Consider the following 21,683-nt stretch of genomic DNA (forward strand, 5'->3'; position numbering starts at 1 on the left):
CAATAGTAACGGTAGTGTTCCTTTTTTTTACTTTTTATAATCTCACGGACCATTGCTTTGTATAAACAAATAGTAAGTTGTAAACTTCTGTTAACCCATAGAAAGAAATTTGCATTTTATCACTGGAGCTGTAAATATTTTCTGTAGGATATGATTCTGGCTTCATATCAGCTTCTACCATTGTAGTTAAACTAACTTGCATGGTATTGCACTTGATATTTTTAGTAGGCTACCAAGATCAGCCCAAAAACAGTTGCATTTGTTATGTAGTGGTGGCCCATCAGGTAAATCTGAAAACCAGACTCTACTGGCCATTTCAAAGGTAAAAGTCCGAAAGAATCTTTCTGAAAGCAACTGGTTTGAAATTTAATCCAATCTAACCCCTAATGATAACTTTGATCAATATCAGTAGAATTCATTCACTTCATTTTAGACATCTGAGAAGCAAAACAGTGTCTAAACATAGGTGCAAAGTGCCATTTTAGATATTCTAGGATATTTAAGCCACCTAACTGGAGCTGGCGGGAATGACACAGAACCTGCTGGAGACCCACATCCTTCCTTATTGGCAGCAGGGAACCTGGATATCTGGGACCACTAAGGTGGCATCCAACACCTAAGTTTAGACAACGAATTCTGCTTTGAAAAATACTTCTATTTATGTCTGAATTAGTTTCATTAGGGTCCCTTTATAGTCAGTGGGGAGAAGTAAACTCTTCAGGATATAGTTCTTATGAGCTATTTTACATCTCTACTGTAGGGTCAAATGACATCCAAATGTGGTCTTTTTTTTTTTTTTTTTTTTTTTTTTTTTTTTTTTGCATTGACTATAAAGGAAACCCAGATAACTGCCTAGACCTCTGTGCTTTCAATCACTTTTGCATCTACTGAACATATAACAACTTGAAGCAGCATGGTATTGTAAGATTCAAGTAACTTATTTTCTTCTATCTATTCCAAATGGTCTGGCCATTTGTTACTGTATTGCTGCATGGTGAATATAGAGGAAAAGAGTGCAGAGGTAGTTAACAGATGTCTGTTTTACATTGATAGCACACTTAAAGAGACAGAGAGAAGATTCATAAGGACGAAAGACATATTTATTCTGCTTCACCATGTGTTACATGCAGCATAATCACAATGATATTACCAAAATAAAATATATCAACAAATGTGCAGGATCTCCAGGTGCTGAGTAATGTAGCAGAGAAATACACACAAGGCAACTGATGGTCTCAAGTGTATCTCTCAGAAGGGGTTATTTAAGATATTCTTCTCATAGAAGAATGAACAATTTGTGTGCAAGTGTTTTATATTGAAAGATCCGTAGATTAGCAATTTAGTACAAGACACTTTTTCCATCAAAGATCTTCATTGAAATCTGGTTTAAATAAATGAAGTGCATTTGGTATCTTATTCTAATTCTCCATGGAGACTGACTGCATTAGGTATGCCAGAAAATTGCCATCACTGGCAATCCAATAAGGGAAGTCAAGCTCTGATGATGAGTCAAGGTGAGGTTCAGTGAGGTAAAATGAGCAGTACAGGCTCAGCTCAGGACACTGTTTCCATTCTGCCATCAGATGTACATTATCGATCTCAGCAGTTTAAAAGAAGAGCATGTATTTGATGTAGTTGACAGCAGCCTTCCGGTTAAATTACTCTTCAACTGGCAGATTATTGTGTGAGCTTGTTTACAGGGCAGATCTGTAAATGCACGTTTTTTATATTTCTGACAGTAGCTAAGACAGTAAGTAATCTGAAAACCTGTTTAAAGATTCTAAGTTACTGCCTTAAAGAGGCGTAAACGGGCCTGCATGAGATGGTCCTACTACTTGCCAGCTGCTTGCCAGGAAGAATTTGACCACTCTGAGGGTTAGCAGCTGCTCAGCTGTGTCAGAAAACAGGTGATAGAGAAAATCTGGGAGGTCCATCACAAACTTCAACCTGAATTGTTTGGGAGTAAAACCTTTGGGAGGAGCACATTGCGGATGTGTTATTTTGGCTCAGACGGTGTTCACTGTTCAAGGCACAATCTTCCTCCTTTATTTTTCTTGTCACACAAGGATATTAAAAAGAAGAGAGAGAAAAAAAGATTTTCTTAAACATGTAGAAATATAAAATATTACCAGAAAAGGATCATGGAGGAGGTAAATCTAGAAATTAAAGATATTTCTATGCATTTATTCATACCTGCTCCTTTCAAAATCAGCCTTGCATCATTTATTGTTAACATAGTATACATAAAAAAATTAAAACATAGGCTGCTATGAAATTATCCCATTATTCCCTAAGAGAATTCCCAAGTGATGTCTGAAGAATCAGATAACAAACAGATAAAATTTGAGAGAAAGCTGAGATAAGAGAGGTACAAGGGACATGTTGCAGAAAAGTAAGGTAGTGGTCCAAGGGGAGACAGCGTGGGGGAAGTAATGAGGCTCAGAGAAAAAGCAGCAGCTAGAAGTAGCCCTGAGAAAAAAAATCCCAGAAGACAGGAATAGCTCTTAGAAAAGGGAATGGGCAGCCGAGCTAGGAGCAGAAACAGCACCTCTGTGAATTCTCTAATGAGGACACATTCTTCTTGTGTCCATGAGAGATTTTCTTGCAAAAGGAGTTTAAAGGATAGAGAAGAAATCCATTGATGGAGACAAATATAGCTGTTTTCAAATGAATCTATTGGGCCTTACAAAGAAGTCCCTTTGAAGTTGTATTTACATCTGTTAACCTGATTTACATGGTATATCCGAGTAGGGACCATGTTTTATTTTGTGTATACACAACACCCCACACTGGGGCCCTGATCACGAGCTAGACCCTATTGGTGTTGGCATGACATAAGTGATAATTAACAGGATCAAAGGCAGCCAACAACAGACTGGCAGGAGAAAGGGGGAGGCTGAACGACAGTGCAGGTATGCCAGGATCCAGGCAGGCCATAACAAAGAAGGACTAAGCAGAGGGAGTTTTGCTGTTTCCCCTCTCTACGGCTTCTTCCTGGCCCTGGAAAACCACACTGAATAACAGCAAACATGGCAAAAGTGAAGAGGTTTTGCCCACCCCCTTCAGCTGTTGTGTAGGAATAGGCACAGTGATGTGCCACATGTCTGTAAGTATCTATAAGATTATGAATGTAAGGAAGCAAACAGCATGATTATGTCATAAATGTATATTTTTTACTGTACATTATAGAAAATGCAGCTGAACTGAAATAAATTTGGAACCAAACTTCAAGTATGCTATTCACTGTAAATACATTGTGCAGTATCTTTCAACTGTTCCTCTGCAAAATCCCTGGTGAAGCATCCACATGCAGGGTCTAAAAAATTGAGCTGTTCTGATTATATAATTTCCAAATCTGTTGTGCAGCCAGTGCTGTTAACTGGTTGACATGATGCATGACCCCACCAGAAGATAATAGCTCAGCATGCTGCACGAAGCCCACTTGAACTATTCTGGCAAGAACAAGCAAGTCATTAATTATCCCACAGCTGAATCTATTGAAGACTTATTAACACTAATTCACAAGAAAGGGGGTTGTTTGATTCCCAGCAGGGATGGAGAAGCTGAATTAGACTGTTGTTAAAATGCACCTAATATTAAGGCAATACCTCCCAAAGTAATGCAATTTTAAAGTGATATTAGTAAGATTATCTGAAATATCCGACTCCTCTATAAATATTACTACTGAATTACTATGCAATTACTATCCATTGCCAAACCAAACTTTAACTATGACATTTAGAATAACCTTTAGAGCACCAAAATTTATCTGAACTTATTCCAGTTATTCATAGCCAAAAGCTAAGCCTGCATGTTAGGATTCCTTTAACACTTATTTTAGATATTCAAACTGATTACCTTATACAAATCTGTCACGAATTAATTCAGAAGGAATTAAAGAACACTTACAAAATAATTCATGCAAGAGTCAAATACTTTTAAAAAATTACTATCACTGGCAATATAAAAGTTATTATCACAGGAAATCAGAAAGTAGAACTGTATTATTTATAATGACACTAGTTAAGAATTTTTCCAGATTATAGAAACTAACAGTAAACACAATATCTAGGCTAAAACTGTAAAGGGAAACTGGATATATATTTTGTATTTCCTTAAGAAGCTTGAGAAAACAACAAAATGCTTCAGTTCAGCTTCTTTGTGCATTTGCATTAAAATAACAGCTTTGGTTTTAGTAACACCTTTGCTGTGTGTATGAATCTACATGCAGGCATTATTTTGGAATAAAAGCACCTTTAAATGATTTTTTATTCAATAAAAATGAATAAACAAGAAGGATATAGCAACTATAAGTCCATAATGAGCTAAGTTTCCAATTCATTGCAAATGTAAATGTATGTGCAGACCATATATTAAATTTAAATACATTTTAAAATATTTAATAATAAAAATAGTTTAATTTTACTTTAAAGATTAGTCATGGCTTAAAAGGACTTTACATTTCTAACTTAAATGTTCCCTGCAGTGATTCTTTAATACACTCTACTTTTTACTTAAATGTTTCCCAAGTTCAGTTCCTGAGCATAATCTTTAGAGCTCCAGTCTTATGAGCAGCCTAGTATGTAGCTCATGCTTGACAATGCCGAGAATTGATAAATGAAGCACTCTTTTACTTATATCCATTCACAAAGTGCTCTCAGGGCATCCTTAAATGTAGCTGAGGAATTAAGGGTCTATCTATATGCAGCGCAGGCTGTTTTTTTTCTCAAAATCCTGAAACAGCCTTGGGAGCAAAAGATTGGACACCAGAAGGGGAAGGGAGTCAGACACTTAAATCTTTTGATTTCTAATACTTCTTGTGTTTCTTCTGACCAGCTGTAAGCATTTTCCTACCAAGCCCACCATTTCCTGGGGTCCCATTCTGCGATGCCTGACTCCTTCCCTGCACTGCCCAGGAAGCCTTCATGCCCCATGCAGTCCTGGGGTCCATTTTGGGGAGCAGGCTACAAGTCAGCCTTTCAAATCTCACTGACATGGTTCCTTTTTCTGGGGAAAAAAAAAAAAAAAGGAGGGGGGGAGAGAGAGAGAGAGATCATTTGCCTGACAAAAGAGAAAATGTTCATTGTAGGATGAAATAACTTTGTCATTTGAATCACAGTTTTCTTCACATCCAGATAGAAAAGATTTTGTAAAGAATTTTGTCATATCAAAAACATGGACAAATACTGCACTTAGCAGCTGGATTTACATAATGTTGTGTTACCGTATGTGGAGTCAATAGTCTGTAACACTCAAAACACTATTTATATAATAGGATGCAATGGTTCTTTAGGAGAGACATAATGATCACTTTCTAAATGTGAATAAATGTTTAGAAAATAACAAAACTGTCTTGGAGTTGTTAGAAGAGCCTCATAATAAACTGATTATGTCTGGATGTCTATTATAAAACTTTCCTATTCTTGAATCACTTTTAATATCTTACACCAAAGCTGCACACTCATGATCTGCAAGTATTTCCAAAAGTGTCCATGAATTTTCAAACTGATTATAGCCAAGTGACAGGAATATTTTTAAAAGCTTGACCCAGCTGCAGCTTGACTGCTGACAGTTTTCTGAGGTGTTAGGCAGCCTCAAATCCAATTGTTTTCAGGGAGAGCTGTGGCTACTCACTGTATTTTAAGAAAACTCAGCATTTTGCAAGATTTAACGCTGAAGATCCTAATTGAAAGTCAATGAAAGTTAGTTTCCTAAAACTCAGCATCTCTAGGATATTTCAGTACTTGAAACCAATGGAGTCAGCTCCCTTGTTGGCTTTGCAGATCAGAGCTCTCGCTTTACAAAGCCCGGTGCCCTGGTACCCAGCTCCTGCACAGGTGGCCACCATATCTGTAGGATACACTGACGCAACCAAATTAACTGAGAACCCAAACAAAAAAGTGAAAATCTGTAAAGCACAAGGACTGGCTCATCTGGATAGAAAGAGAAGCCTCCTGCTATTTTGAATCCTGTGGCACAATCACACTGAAGTTAGATTCCTGAAGTACCAATTTTCCTATTGATGAGAAAGTAGATAAAGGGGAAAAAACACTTCAGAATAACCAAGAGATTAAGAGTGAAGCATTTGCTGGGTATACGACTTGACCCAATATTCTAAGGCTGTACCATAATCACTAGCCTTTATATATCTCAAATGGAAAAAAGACATTACACTTATGCAACAGCTGTGCAGGCCACATTCAATGTATTCATGTTCATATCATAGCATTGGATTGGTGTGTACCAATAAGCTACACATTCCTCTTCCAGCTGGAGTATTTGACTTTAGGTTTACAGGAAGGTCCTAGCAGTTCTTTCACCTAGTGGAATCAGTGTTAAGGTGGCTTTGAACATGCTCATCATCAGAAAGTGAAGATAGCCACAGAGCTAAGCAGCAGCTAAAGAAATCTTGATCTATCTAACAGTCTTGATGCCCACAGAGAAAGCAAGGAGCTTGAGTGTCCCAGCAGAAAGAACCATACGCTTCCAACAATTAATGAAAAATGAAAAATCAAGGAGGGTACACTAATGTAGGTAGGATTTTGCTATGGGAAAGAAAATACCTCCATCTTCCACAGCAATCAATAAGGAAATGCCTATGATATGACATGATGGCACATTCTTGGAAATGCATTTAATTATTTGTAACTGCCAAGGAAACAATAAGGTGACGGGGAGGGGGAGGACTTAGTAATAACTCCAAACAATTAATCTTTTATGTCTGCCATTTGTAGAAGAGAAATTACAATTTTGAATGTTAAAGTAAATTAAAATGGAGAGAAGAAAATAGAAGTAGATATTGGAAGATGATAAAAGAAAGCTAGTATAACCATGCAAGTGTGTCTGTGCTTCTGACAAAAAGGAATAAAGGCGCACTTCAGTCACTTCATATAGAAATAGTATGCTGTTCTTAAAAATTTCAGCTTTATATTGAAAAAAATTCACCACAATGCACTTTTTTGTAGGTGATATCAGAACTGGACATTCAGTAGACTTGACCCATTGTCCCAAAAAGAGTACGCATATGAAATCTATGTACAGTTTGGCAGAAAATGCACCACTGAAATTGCACCACTGCCATGTCCCTTTTCTGAAATGCCTTATAAGACATTCATTGATGGTCCAGCACTGAGTGCCTCGTCTTCCACGATCCACCTCTTCAGCCCTCTGCAAAGCCAGTCTGAGCAGGAAAGAAGGAGGAGGCTGTACCTGAGCGATCTAAGCAAGCCACGATCAAGCACAGTAGCCAACACATGAAGAAATGAGAAGTCCCTCCAGGATGCACTTTCCAAGGGTCTGTTTGGCAGAAAGACTGAAGTTTTCCCCAGAAGCTTCCTCAGTGACTGCCTCCTCCACATACGCCCTCGGCAGGACAGGCCCTTCCCCATGTCTCCCACATGGGGGAAAAGGAAATTCTGCAAACCAAGTACTGCTAACTCAAGACGTACCACCCCCAATGACTTCACTATTACTTGAAATACTTTACAAAATCTTTGTTAGAATGTTCTAATTATCCGTGCTCTACATATGCCAGGCCTTACAGGGTCAGTTTGGGGTTTAGTTTGATTGTCCAAATTAGCTAACAAGTTCTCTGATTCACAGAAGCACCCCACACTGAGGCACCAAGGCACCAAGGGCCCAGGTTGCCCTCCTCCAGGTGTGTCCTTGTGGCAAACCTGTTCAGGAATTAGAAGCGCACAGAAAAGCAAATGGAAGTTGTGAGCTTGCTCTATTTTTTTGTTTTTATAAAAGAAGAGTTAAGCATTAGAGTTTGGATTAATTTGGAGTAGGCGTTTTGTTGTGCTATTAAAATGCAGTTACACCACTGTCTTCTTGCAACATTGATTTTACCTATAATCTGCTGCTTGAGTCAAATGGGTTTACTATGGTTTCTTTCTTCAGCCTTTCTCCAAATAGTATTTTTTATTACCAAATATAATTTAGGAAACGTTTAATCTCATTTAAATACAAGGGAAAGAGAAAGTGAATGCAAAACAAACAAAAGCAGACATTAACCATTTACAAAGTAGAACAAATGAAGGCACAATGAGGATGACTTTGCTAACTATATAATGAACATATGAGCTGTTGTCCTGCAAGGTTATGCATGGCTCATTTCCACCTCTCAAGTCTTAGCATCTGGACAAAAGCAAACATGTTCTGTGCTCTAGGCAAACGAAAATAGGCACACTCAAAGGCAGCAGAAAGCTAAGACACCATGAGCAAAGGAGTGAAACTATGGTCCCACCTGCCCTACCCTGTCAGCCAGCAGAGCATGGTGCTTGCTATGAAGGGTGGTGGCAGCTATCACTGCTCTGTTCTTTCCTTTAGGAACATTGCATTTGATTTAGGATAATGTTTCCATCAACTGCCACAAGAGCTTCTCTTCACACATGCATGGCAACTTGGCAAAGCTGTAAAGTTACAGTTTAGTGCTAAGTGTTTAGGTACTCAGGTCTCAGCTGAAGAGGATAAGTCAAATGAAACCTAGCCGGTGAACCTCATCACTTAATAAGTCAAGGCTAGACTGCTACCACTGATGTCTATGTTTTCTACATATGCTTGGTATTTACCATGTAGTCCTCCACATCGCAAGCTATTCCTTACCTTGCAGTTCTTGCATGGCCAGAAATTATGATGGGAAAAAGCCCAAAACTTCAGCCAAACTGTCTGAGCTTTGACCTTAGCAAGCTCCACTATGCTTTTACGCATGATGAATAACAACAAATTTTTTCTAATTGAGTTAAAGATATTACTGAGGCATTTCTGTTCTCTAGCATAAACAGATCATGGAGAAGCAACATATAGTTGTATGCTGAGGTAACGTTCTCAATATGTCTACTTCAATTAATCTTTTTTAATATGTACAGTTCAAAATGTTTATGGAATACAAAGACAATGAAAAAAATGCAATGGCATACTTTTCCAGTTTACCCTAGTACAAGCTAATGTATTTATGTATAATCCAAGCAAAGTTAAATTTGAAAAGCTTATTGTTTGGGGGGAAACATAGAGTAACAATTTTTATTGCACTCTCTTATTTTTTGAATTTTATTTGAACAAAGCACTTCATCTGTCAGTTTTTATTTGTACAATGCCCAAAAGTGTGCTATCTGCTATTCAGATGATTGTTAATACAGTTGTTTATTTAAAAATCCATCTTTTCACCATCAACTCTACTGCTGATAACAAGATTGTGTACATATAACATTGTAGCTTTAGCATTGCTTGTATATTTCTCAGAAAAAAACATCCATGTTATATTGCTGTAACCATTTCAGTGTCTTCTTCTACATAAAAGTGAAGTATTTTTAGTAAAACACATTTTAAGAGCAATTTGAATCGCATGGGATCAGCAGGCAGTTCATTGTGATGCCTGTGAAGAGATAGCTAGCACACATTGATTTTAACTTCTGCAGTAATAAACACGGTAAAGATCTTGAAGTTAAAAGTCAGGATACTGAAGAAAAAAAATAAAGTTTAAAAACTGCTTATAGATTTTTCAGGGCTAGAGTTCCTTGCTTCTGGCATCAAATACGTCTCACCATCCAAAGAAGTTTCACTTCTACTTTCACCTGTTAGCAAAAATCATGTCTAATGGCTCCTACAGACTCAGATAACAGATTTAAGATTTAGTTTCTAAACAAGCACTGCATGTTAGAAGGGGGAGAAGAGAGCCTTGATCAAGCAGTGACTGAGGCGGAGGCAGCTGCAGAGAAACAGAAAGGGAAAAGTCAGAAACTGAGAAACAGCAGTGAAAATTCAAGGAAATCACATGCTCATCCATCTGAGAGTGGAGGTTGGTGTTAAATGAACAGAGAATATCTTCAGAAATACCCTCGATAGATGGATCCCCATGGTTTAAATAAAGCCATAAAATATATTATACAGTGAAAAGTGTTGAGGGGGCAGCTGGAGCAGCAAAATATTCCCAGTGTTGCTCATGAGAAATGTATTTTCAGAATTGAACACAGAAGGCTCAAAATATAATGTATGTCTTTTTGTATTAACAAGTGATATCTAGTGTTAGATTTACCCCGGCCTATGTCAAAGAGTAGTTTCACAGATTTTCAAAGGATTACCTGAAAAATTTTTCAGGGAGCCACAAGAAGTCACATAGCCCTATACTCTGAAAATTGATCTAATAGAGCTTATCTATCTCAGGCATAGTACGAGCCGTGGAAGATGATAAGCAGGCCACCAAGTTAGGTGCCAGGGTTGGAGCTGCCTATCTTTAACCACTAAAGATTGAAAACATTGGCATTTGTCTTTAGTACCACCTAGTGTCAAAAACTCTTCTCTCTGAGATGTAAAGTGGATTGAACCCTATTCATTCTCTTTTATTCCTTGGCCCAAAACAAGACCAGAATACACAGGAACAGGGCCAGGAGGGCCTCTTTTTAGACTGAGAGCATAAGGAAGAGGGTCTTTCATATCTCTGCTTACTCTGTGGGAAACAATATTTTGGGCCTGAAAAGAGCTTGCTTTTGTGATATATCAGGCCAAAACTCCTCCAATATTTTGCATAATTTCAAGCGTACTTGCATTTTTCCATAGTATAAGCAGCAAAAGTGCTATAGGGCTTCTCTGGCCCGGGAAGGCGCTGCCCAGTGAGCTGGGCTGGGGCTGCACAGCCCATGCACTGCTTTGCACTCGTGGGCGAGCCCCAGGGTGGCACAGGAGCTGGCGAGCCGGGCTGTCGGCAGCGAAGAGCCCGCGTGCCTGCCCGGCCAGGCACGCTGCCTGCCTCTGAAAGCCGGGGGCCCTGCAGGCCCTCTGGTGCCCACTCAGCGAGCCTCAGTGCCCAGCAGCAGTGCCTGGCAGGCTCTGGAAAGCCCAAACCAGCCCAGGGTTGGGGGACCTTTCCTCACAAAACATGTCTAGAGGAAAGCAGTTTTGCCCCAGAATTTCTTACCTGCACTGTTTGAGACTTCCTAAAACATGGTATCTGGAAGAAAAAATCATGAAGTGGCTGTAGGCGCAGAAAGCTAGCAAAATGAACTCAGGTTAAGACAGAAGCTAGAACTGATACAGCAAATGTGAAAAGATACACAGCAGGCACATTCACCAAACCAGGATGGAGCGCGTCTAGCGCAAACCCCCTGGAGACGCCAGCGGTCCAGGCACAGGGGCCTCTATTGCAATTCCTCTGACGAATGAGGAACTGCCGTGGCAGCTCCATATATAGTTTATAGATCTACTTATAAATTTAATACAAGAGCAGGCCAGAGAAACAAGATAAAGATTAAATATATAGCAAAAATTTGTAGCAACATCAGCTAATTGCATAGCTGAGGCAGGAGGTGTTAATTACAATTATAGATGAGCCAGCTAGTAATTCACATTAGTGAGCATAGAGCAATTATCAACCTGCTGGTTTTCTTGCTACTCATAATATACGTTTTCCCATTTTTGATGGAACCTAATAGATGCATTGAACAATGTAACAGAACAGTAATGGATACAATGCCTATTTAGGTAACCTACAGCTGTGATGTGCAATATTATCACAAAAATATTTTGTTTCATTTGGAATAACTCACTATCCAGAGAGCTAAGTAATTCTACTGCTAGACTTGAGTAGAAAAAATGTCATGGGTATTTCACAGATGGACAGACACACTTTGTTTCTAGGCTTAAGATTTACAAATACAAATTAACCTTGGCTGGACCTGAGGCGAAAGCACAGTTTAAATTATGCACCAGTAAGAAATTTAATCTAATAGTATCAACATCAGGACATCTGTTTCTAAGTGATAAATTGGAAGAATTCAACCAACATGAGACTGGAAAAACACAGTCTCCAAGCCTGGCAAATGTATTATTCCTATGAGCTTACTGTGAGACTTGGTTTCAGAGGGCTACCCCAGGAGAGATCGGCTCACTATTGTTAGTAGCCTTATCGCGTAAGGCATCATCACAGGGGTACTATGAAGAAGGCATTAAAGGCCACAAAGGTGGCAATTTCAGGAATAGGATGCAAGAGGACTTAGGGCTTGTATGTCATACCCAGGTTCCTCAGCATCCATCAATTACAGTGGCAAGGCATGAGATACACTATTAGTGCATGGCTTCCCAGGAGAAGGCGTGACGCTGGTTTTGCCCACAAATCCTGTAGATACAACACTAAAAAATCATCTTTTCTCCAATTATAGAAGAGAGAGGTGCTTCAGAACTAGCCTGGGTATTTTATTCTACCAATGCTTTGTGCTCTGTACTATGTACACAGCACAACGAAAATCCCTTTCAGTCAAAGGGGAATTGTTCATCTGTAACTAGACTTCTTTGGGAAGAACCCCGTGTATTTATACTTACAGCGTGCTCCACTGGTATATTCCTGGCAGTGCCTTGTCCTCGATTAGTCAAGCCTTAAACAAATGTTAAAAAAAAAAAACCCAGCTATTTACTCAGTACTAAAGCAGAACATGAGTCATGTTTTGAAGATGTAAAGCTGTCATTTCATATGCTTTCCATAAATTTGTGCCATTAGTTCAGTCACATTATAACTCAATACAAGGATATCAAGAAACTGTGCAATTTTTTGTCTGAAAATTAGTATCTTTCTGGACAGATGTTTATCAATTAACAGATACAACTGGGATATTATAACTAAGCTACACATTTTCTGCTTGTTTAACAATAATTGAAGGTGAATCTAGCATTATACATGTGCTTTATCACAAGAAAACAAAATCCCTCTTACATTAATGTACAAAAAACTTCACGACATTATTAACATTATTTTTTTACTATTCATGGTATGAAGGATTTGTAAATTTCAATGGAAGGAATAATGGCCAGAACCAGTTAAATATTTTGAACAAATTCCATGACTATTTGCTCAAATTTTAAAAGAAAATTGTTTCAAGTCATATTCGCACCACCTGTGTTATATTTCTGGATTAAATTCAGCCAAACCACCTGCTCAATACAAGATCTGTGTATTATGGAAGTCAACATAGCTGTTATTTTGAGAGCTTATCTGAGATATAAATGGAGCATGCATTTCATTCTTTTTTTCTATGCAGCATAAATATATCCTAAAATATGATAGATCTATGTATGCTTCTACTTCTGAGTATGTATAGGTTATCATCCTGTCTTAACCTGTGATTTTTTGATCAGCATGATTGAAAGGAACCAATCAAATATCTCTGACAGTAGGTATCATCTTGGATTTCCTGTGTCCTTGAAAGTCCGACAGTGTGGTGAGGACCACATTAATGCCATAAGCTCATAAATACTTCTTAATCATGGACAATTGCTAAATAGCAAATGCTAAATAACTAAATTGCACAATTTGATACCATCATTTTCTGGACTCATTCATGAACCTGAAGATTGATTGTTCTTAGAAACTTAGTATTTTCCTCTGAAGAAATTTCCTGACGGGGCCCTGGCATTTTCAAACCTTTGGGTCTGGAGGCATTTCAAAGCATGTTGTCATCATCCCTGTGCCGAAATTCTCAGTAGCTCCCTGACAGTGCTGGGACTCATGTGATGCCCGAGCAGAGGGCTACAAATGGATTGCTGATTTTCATCTCTACTTCTTTCCTCTGACAGACTCAGAATTAGCAGTGTTTCTACTTTCATTGTTGAAAGATAATTTTCTTGAAAATGACTGCCTAAGTCTCAAGACTTGTAGGTGCTGCACTCTTAGTCCAAGGAATAACTTGAAGTGTAACTTCTAATCCCACTCTATGAACCTCTATCAATCTCTACATTACCTTTTACTTTACCTAACATTAATGGATCTGTTAGCGGATGTGAAGGAAACTCAGATATGGTTGGTGCTTAAGATAGGGACATCATGGAGACCCTGGGCTACTAAAGTAAAAGTCTGTGATGCCTGGGTACTACTTTCACTGTAGGCTAAGTCTTAGGTAACCCAAGCTAACTCAAGCTTGCAGTAAAGACTCAGTTTATAGTAATGAGGAGGGTCTAGTTGGCCAGAGGAAGTAAAGAGCAAATTTGGTAGGTATAATGTCCACCTCAGGATATCTAAACAGATATTGAACACAGTTAAATATTAAAGAAAAGGACTTCCTGGAGTTTAAGTGTGAGCTCTCATTTCTATTCGAGTCCCTGCAAAAATTTTCATTGCCTTCAGTGGAATCAATATTTTATCTTTTGTACCCATACTTGATATGGATGCAATTACATGTTTGTTCCTAGAGACTTTACTAACAATTAAAATATAAGGAAACCATTTAAATTTTAAGTATTATTAAATAAAATAGAATGAATTTTAGAAGTCTTAATACTTCAGGTTATTTGTTATTTACAGTCGAACAATAGAGGTGATCAAATACAAATAGAATTCAGAGGTTAGTATTAATTATAGCTCGGATATAATTTCCTTTCTCTGTATCTGGGGATCATCACTGGGGATCAGATGCCACATAACAAAGGAACCATTTGTCACTCTTTCCTTTTTACTGATGATTGTTCAGGTAGAAGTTGCAACTTCCAACGTATTTTATAGAAGTTAAAGAGGTTAACTTTACCATCCTTAGACACTCCCTCCCTTGAAGGAAGAGGTTATGATGCTATGCTAGCTGAGTGCTTTTTGAGTGGAGCTCTTCTAAAGCGGTCAGCACACTGATAATGCCTCACTCACTCCTGTATAAAGCGGTAAGGACCTTATTCTTATAGAAAAAATCCCAAATAATTTTTAAACCATATACTCAGGAAAAGATAATAGACAGAGATTCCAGCTCTGCATAAGGATCAGTTAGGGTACACTTTTGTTTGTAGCTGCGTTGTAATCATCAATGTCATGAAGCAAGGCAGATATATTGTCCCTTTATCTCATCTTAGTTAATAGAACTCTTTTTCTCCAACAACCTATATCATTTACCTAACTGAATCTAAAGTTTAGAAACAATTTCAGTAATAGTGAAATGCTAATGAATGTGGCTTTATCTACAGAAACTCAATGAGATTTTTCAGACAAAATTATTTCTTGCACTGGGCTGCATTGGGCAAATGTTATAAAAAGAAATGGTGCAATGGAAGAAGCCTATACCATAATGGATGGGTGATCTTAGTAGGTGTCATGTTGAAACACTGAGCACAATCGACTTCCCAGTGGGAACTGCCTGGGTATGGCAGGCAAGCATGCTCCAAGAAACTAAGGAAAACCCTAGATAGGGTTTAGATAATCCCTTCTAAATCTGACTTTTCCTTTTTTTTTTTTTCATTTCATTTGTACTAGAATTGGAATTTGGCTGATGCTTTTGCAGAGGACATTTGTAGAAGATTCAACTCAAGCTCAACATAAACACAGAGCATAAGAATATCATGCATGAGTGGTCTGTAAATTATTATAGTAGCTTTTACTTAAATTAGAGGACACATCCTCTTCCAGACCCAGAAGATACAGTGAAGAGACAAATTAAGTCTGACCAGAAACCTGTACAAATATAATCGGACCATGCAGAATACTCTCCCTATGTAAATATAAAAGTCTTTTGACATTCTGAACCTATGTCTGGACACAGAAATAGTAAAGCAAGCACATATCAGGCAGGGACAACAAAACATAAATGCTTTATAGAAGAAAGGACAAAGAGGAACACAAAAGGGAAACAAAATAAAAATAAAGAATAAAAATAATAAAAAAAATCCACGATGGTGGAATACACCTGAAAGATTTTAAAGAAATTAACAGGGAAAAAAAAGCCTGCTCATGAGACAAGAAAAAGAGATTAAAAGTGCTTTTAAGATTGTTTTTTAAATTGTACTTATTTTTATTTCTATGTTTCAAAATACAGCACAAACTCAGACCTACTAATCAGCCCCTTGGAGGCTTTGGTGGTTGAGGTTACAAATGCATACTACATTTCCTTTGTACAACCTGCTCTAGAAAAATAGGATTGTTTTCATTTTTCTAAGGTTATTGTGCTTCATTCTGCTTCATTTTCAAACCTCTTAAAATCTGTCAGAAACTGGATACTGGAGTAACTTAGCTGGTAAGGGAGCCAGTGGTCATCAGTGTTTTCTGAGCATCCAAACTTCGGTTTTGCCAACACTAGGAAATAAAAATGTCATTTTGTTTTAACTCCTTGGCACTTATGATCACAGCGTGTCCAATTGCTGGCAGAAAGCCAGGCAACTGAAAAGCTTTGACACCCTGTAGTACAGGCATCCATCATTATGTCACCTTTTGCTTTCACCTTTTATTAAAAACTAAATTAGAAGACTGATTTAAATGTTATCAAATTTCATCAAAAGCTATCCTCTGGCCACAGACCTCACATGCAAATTTTGAGGTAGAAAGAAACATTTCTAAGGATTTCTTAAGGATAAGGCATGGAAGGTAGGCTTATAATGGAAAACAACTACCTCTCCTTAGTAAGTGACAGTGGTGTGAAGGATTATTAACAACTCTACTTATACTATAGCAAAAAATAGACCAAAAAGAGAAGATACAGAAAGTTTAAAATGAAAGCCAAGAATTGCACCCAGGCTAGCTCACTGAGAAATTTCACTCCAAAATATTGAAAGTTGAAGTCAAATGTAGCTGCTAAAATAGGCATTCTTTTGATATAAGACAGGGTGAAAGAAAAAAGATCTAAAAATATATATATCCAAATTTTCTGGAGCTTACCATGCCATAGTCTTCCTTCTCATGATATCAATTTTCTATTAATTCAGAGATGCACAGCACAAACACTGAAGACCTAAACACTCAGCTGAATGTACTGTGGAGTGTAAATACCATGTCCCCATGTTCCCTCTTTTCTTCTCTGCTAGTTAATGAGAGGAAGAAAACTACTCTGGACCATTACTAGTAGCAGACTATTGACTTTTGATATACTTGTTCAGCTGTTCCAGGTCGGACTCTGCGGCAGAGATAAAATTCTGACTTCTGAGATAGAGTCCCTGCTGCTACCACTGCGCTTACAATACTATCCTAATACTCGATGATCAGTGTCAGTCCAGTAGTTTGGCCCAGGTAGTTTCACAAAGCAGGTCAGGAAGAATTACAATTTTATTTTTACATTATATTTTTCCTTACAGAAAAGTCACTGTAAAATAAAATAGAGAGGTTCAGAAACTGGTTCCGTCAATTGCTGATGTTTGGTTGGGGGGCAGTGGTCTTCTCCAGCTGGTTGATTTTTTAATTTTAAAAAGAATAAGTATTTTATTTCTTGAAACAAAATTAAAATCCAGTTTTCACCTTCTGAGCTGCCACAGGCACAGTGAGAGAGGAAGTGGTAGAAGGGAAGCCAGTGCATCTTTCTGGAGTGCACAACATCCAACCAAAGGCAGGACAGAGTATCTGCAGACTGTTTTAGTTGTATTCATGGTGTATTTAAATGCTTACATGTGCGGTTAACCACCACATTTGACTTTCACATGGGTTAGTTAACCATATTTTTAAACACAAATTTAACCATACTTTTAAATGCCATACTCGACCAAGGCCTAAGGTTTTGTGCTTTTAAATTAAAGCAGAGGAGGGATAATGTTTGCAATGGAGATGACCACCATTAGCCAAAAAATCACTTTAAAGTGCTAGCAGTAGAAGTTAGTAGTAAAGAGAAGTGATCTGTCCACTGATTTGCCCTCCTTCCAAATAACTAAATCCCCTTCTTTGAAGCGAAAGGATGAAATTGTATCCACAATGCACCTACCTTTATTTATAAACCCTTACTTGTTTTCCTAAGTCATGGGAAGCATACAGATTTTAATGACCTGTGAAACATCAGGCAATAGGGAAAGCTGACAGAAATCCATGTCGGTTTTCATTGCTCTTATTTTCCTCAGTGCAATGGACACACTTTATATAACATAATTAATAGTAACTTCTTTATCTAAGGGTCCTAATGACGGCAAGAGAAAGAGCTTGCTATTGTCAGATCTTACACTACTATACACAGCTGTTTAATCACTAAGCAACTCCAAAAATCGTGTGCTTAAAGGAACTGCTCCTAACATTTAGTAGCATGTACTACACAGAGCTCCTGCCCCTGCCTGAAATTCTATGAATCAAATATGAGGCTAAGAGATGCTTTTTTCTAAAACGAAAGTGTGCAGCAACCAAAGTCACTGAAGGCAATCCATATTGTCTTAGTCCTATCACAGAGAGAGCATTTCTTTTCAGAAAGTTAATGTTCCCTATAGTACAGGGAACAGAAAATACAATGAATCGATATCCTATAAAACTTTTTGATAAATATCTCATTTATTAGACCACTTTAGTGGGATAAATCTTATCAGAAATCAGGCTGCGTTCAGAATTGGCTGGAACTGTCAGTAACTGGCCCCCAGCTGGTAAGAAACAGACTCTGTTTTGTAATGCATGAAGTGTCTGTCAGCTTCTCTGTATGTCTACATTAGCAAGTCTTGTAGACAAATAAGAGCAGAGGAGTGAGACAGTGCTGTGGACTGGATATCTACAGGACATGTAAGTCAGGGTTGTTTTATTTTGGTCTTGCTTTAGTCTTGTCCCATGAACCCATTCGTGGCTGGGCCCCATCTTCCAGTTTCATTTTGTCCAAAATCAACTTTTTGTGTACTGAGGTCACTCCACAATGTGAACTGAGGAAAATAAGTGGGGAGGTCAAGAGATTCACTTTGAAAGTGCACTCCTGACCTGAATGAAAACACTATTGTCAATATGCCCAGGATGTAAAACAGAAGGTTTTTTTACACCAGTTCCTGATCATGTAAATTTACTTCCTTTCCAAATGACAAAGTCCATTACATTCTTTTCTGCTCATACAAGAGTTCAGATTTTTCATGCATACATTGAAAGCCAACTGGCAAAAGTCTATGTCGTAAACCTGGTATAAGAGTAACATCAAAGGCAAATCAACACATAGTATTTATAGACACAGGACAAAAATTTCTGCACCTACCTCCCTTTTGTGAAAATGATAAATTTATTTATCCTGACATAGACAATCAGAGCTGCGGACACTTAGTGCAATTTCTGTATTTTCTGAATTTATTATCATTATGTAAAATGCAGAATCAGCATGAAATCTTTATTTGTAGGACATTCAACAGAAAAAAAATGAAGAGAGAACACAAAGCCTCTGTATGTATGCGTGCTTAGATAATCCTTTAAGCTATACATTGCACAGCAACTATCATTAATTTTAGAAGTCATTCAACAATAATCTTCCACAAAGCTTTCAAAAGTGTAAGGGTGAGCTCACATTTACATGAGAATGATAAATGTTTTCCTCTGCCTTGCAGATATTATTTATATTCACCAGTGCAATGCCCACCATCTTTATGTAATGCAATGCCTTGTAATGACTTTTAGGTAAATAAATACTTTAAAAAAAAAAATCAGAGAAGTTCAGACAAGAGCTTATTAGAATTTTTCAATGAAATTTTTATTGTTAGGGAATGCTCATTTGTCAAGTTTTTTGTGGGTACAATATGAATGACACAGTCTTACTGGGAAACACTTCTAATATCTTGTATGGAAATGTCAGAAATATACAGAAGGAGAATTAGGCAAGAGAAGCACTTGGAATTTAGTCTCTTAGCTACTGGAGATTTTTCACTGTACTACTCACTTAGGAACACTTCTTTATTATACTATTTTTTCCTATGGGTGGTACTTTTCCTTTATCTACATTAACTGCTTATTGGTCCAGAGAGAGAGAAAAATTTTCACACCTATAAACTAAAAATAGACCTAGAAGACCTTAGTGCAACTCCCTGATCTGAACATAAAAGAGCAGGGACTTGAAATTTGTTTCCTGCAGAAACCTCTTCTGAAGTGCCTTGACTTCACAGCAATGACAGTTAAGATGATAAAACCACATTCCTTTTGTTTCATTTCTTCTCCCATACCATCAGGAGAAACACATATTATCATTTCAACTCCCATAATTGTCGATCAATCATTCACAAGACAACTCACTAGATTTTCAATCTGAAGAAGCTGTAATGCCGTATCTATATTCAGTAAAACTGCTGTTATCCCACAGAATGACCGAATAAGAGTTGTCTGTCTATACTTCCGTAAGAACAGCATCAAAGTTACTCTCAAATTATTCTTGATTACCCTGTCACCTTTTATAAATATTCAAATAATTCTCAAACATAGATAATCATTCTTAAATTTGCACACAAGAGAGGGTATTCAGCCTTGTTTAAGCTGAGACATAAATGCTTAATACTCATCTCTAAGTCCCAAACAGAATACCAATCTCTAAGTCTCAAACAATGTATCAGGCTACTTTCTTTACTGGATGCCTGTCTCTGCTTCCTAGAGGCTCCATTTTAGTCAGCCATGCATGTGCAGAGTGCCTCTTCCAAACAGAAATGCATCTCTCTTTCTCCTAATGTGCCACTGCACAGAAGAACCCAGTCTCTACCCATGTTGCACAGAAGACTGAAAAATTATTTGCAATCATCAATACAACTAATCTTATCTGCTGTGATGGTAGATTGCCCACTGTTTCTATAATGACTAGCTGTTAGAGAACTCACCTAAGAGTTAAGAAATAGAGCATCCTCAGCTCACATCCCAGGAGACTAACCATCTGGTTTTCAGTTTTTGGGAGGTGGAAGGTATACCATCTGCCCTCAAAACTGAGCTGCTGAAACAGAAGAGAGTCACAAGGTGGGCCAGGCTAGGCCTGCTACCTAGTGGCTAGACAATTAATGGAACAGAGAAATTTAAGGCTGTGAAAATGGTCTGGAGCTATGACACGAAAGTCCCTTTTTCATAGCAAGCGCTCTGACAGTTACAGACAGACTTACACTGCCTGGGTCATCGGCCAGGCTGTGGCACTCCCAGTCTTCACTACATAAGGGTTTAGATGGAAGAGAAGGAGTGGAAAGTGCATTTATCTGTACTGGAAAAAAAAAATGTTATTTTTATTCACTAAATTTTAAGTCATGTAACACACAAATATGAAAAACTACTGACCTGAAGAGAAGCATAACTACAACTACCTTTTTAACACATATTTGTGAAACCCCAGGTATGAGACAAAGTCATAATTTAATCATAGAAGTAATAACATTACCTTTGGTAATCAATTAACACAATGAATTTTACACTGCTGATACAAAATCATTAATATGACTTGTCATTCCAGTGCATCAGCAAGTAGCTAATTTTGTTACAGAGTTATCCTAGTACAATAACTATCAGAAAGATCATTCCAGTGCTGAATTGTTAATTTGGGCTTCTTGCTTCCAAGGGAGTAAATGTTTCCAGGCAGGTACTGAGTGTTCTGCCTCCCTCTTAGGTATCTAGAATTGCAGAGTGTTAACTCTAAATATAGAAAAATGATATTATTAAAAAAAACACAAAATCATTTCAGATAAGTTCACTTGGCTTTTACAATTGCCTTTTCCCAACTTTTGGGTAAGCAAAGCTTCATCTAGACAAATGCCCACAGAAAGCTATTTCTGAATCCATAAAAACCATGTATTTTAGCTCAGTCCTAAAGCAAGAATTAAGTGGAAGCAGAAGTATTGAAGATAGGGTGTATATTTCAGGGGAAATCAGAAGCAGTAGGACAGGTTTTGGCTGACCAGTTGTAGCCGCATATGAGATTGCAATCATTCTGTTTACAAATTCTTGAAGGAAGAAAACACTCTCCTAGTCCTACACAAACTGAAATCTGATCACATAAGATGTTCTTTGACCACTCTGAAATGTAAAGTATTATGTTAAAATCTGTAGGCATGTACACTGG

The 21,683-nt window shown here is 37.8% G+C and overlaps 1 long non-coding RNA gene across 1 annotated transcript; it reads right to left on the reverse strand.

Moving 5' to 3' along the window:
- Positions 1-845: 845 nt before the first annotated feature.
- LOC135328010 (uncharacterized) lies at positions 846-16,130 on the reverse strand. Its single transcript, XR_010388732.1, has 5 exons — positions 15,931-16,130; positions 12,316-12,368; positions 10,916-10,948; positions 4,864-5,007; positions 846-2,053 (listed from the first exon to the last, which is right to left on the reverse strand). It is a non-coding gene; the product is annotated as an uncharacterized LOC135328010 (long non-coding RNA).
- Positions 16,131-21,683: the final 5,553 nt, after the last annotated feature.

The sequence above is a fragment of the Dromaius novaehollandiae genome, chromosome 3, assembly GCF_036370855.1.
Source record: "Dromaius novaehollandiae isolate bDroNov1 chromosome 3, bDroNov1.hap1, whole genome shotgun sequence".
NCBI lineage: Eukaryota > Metazoa > Chordata > Aves > Casuariiformes > Dromaiidae > Dromaius > Dromaius novaehollandiae.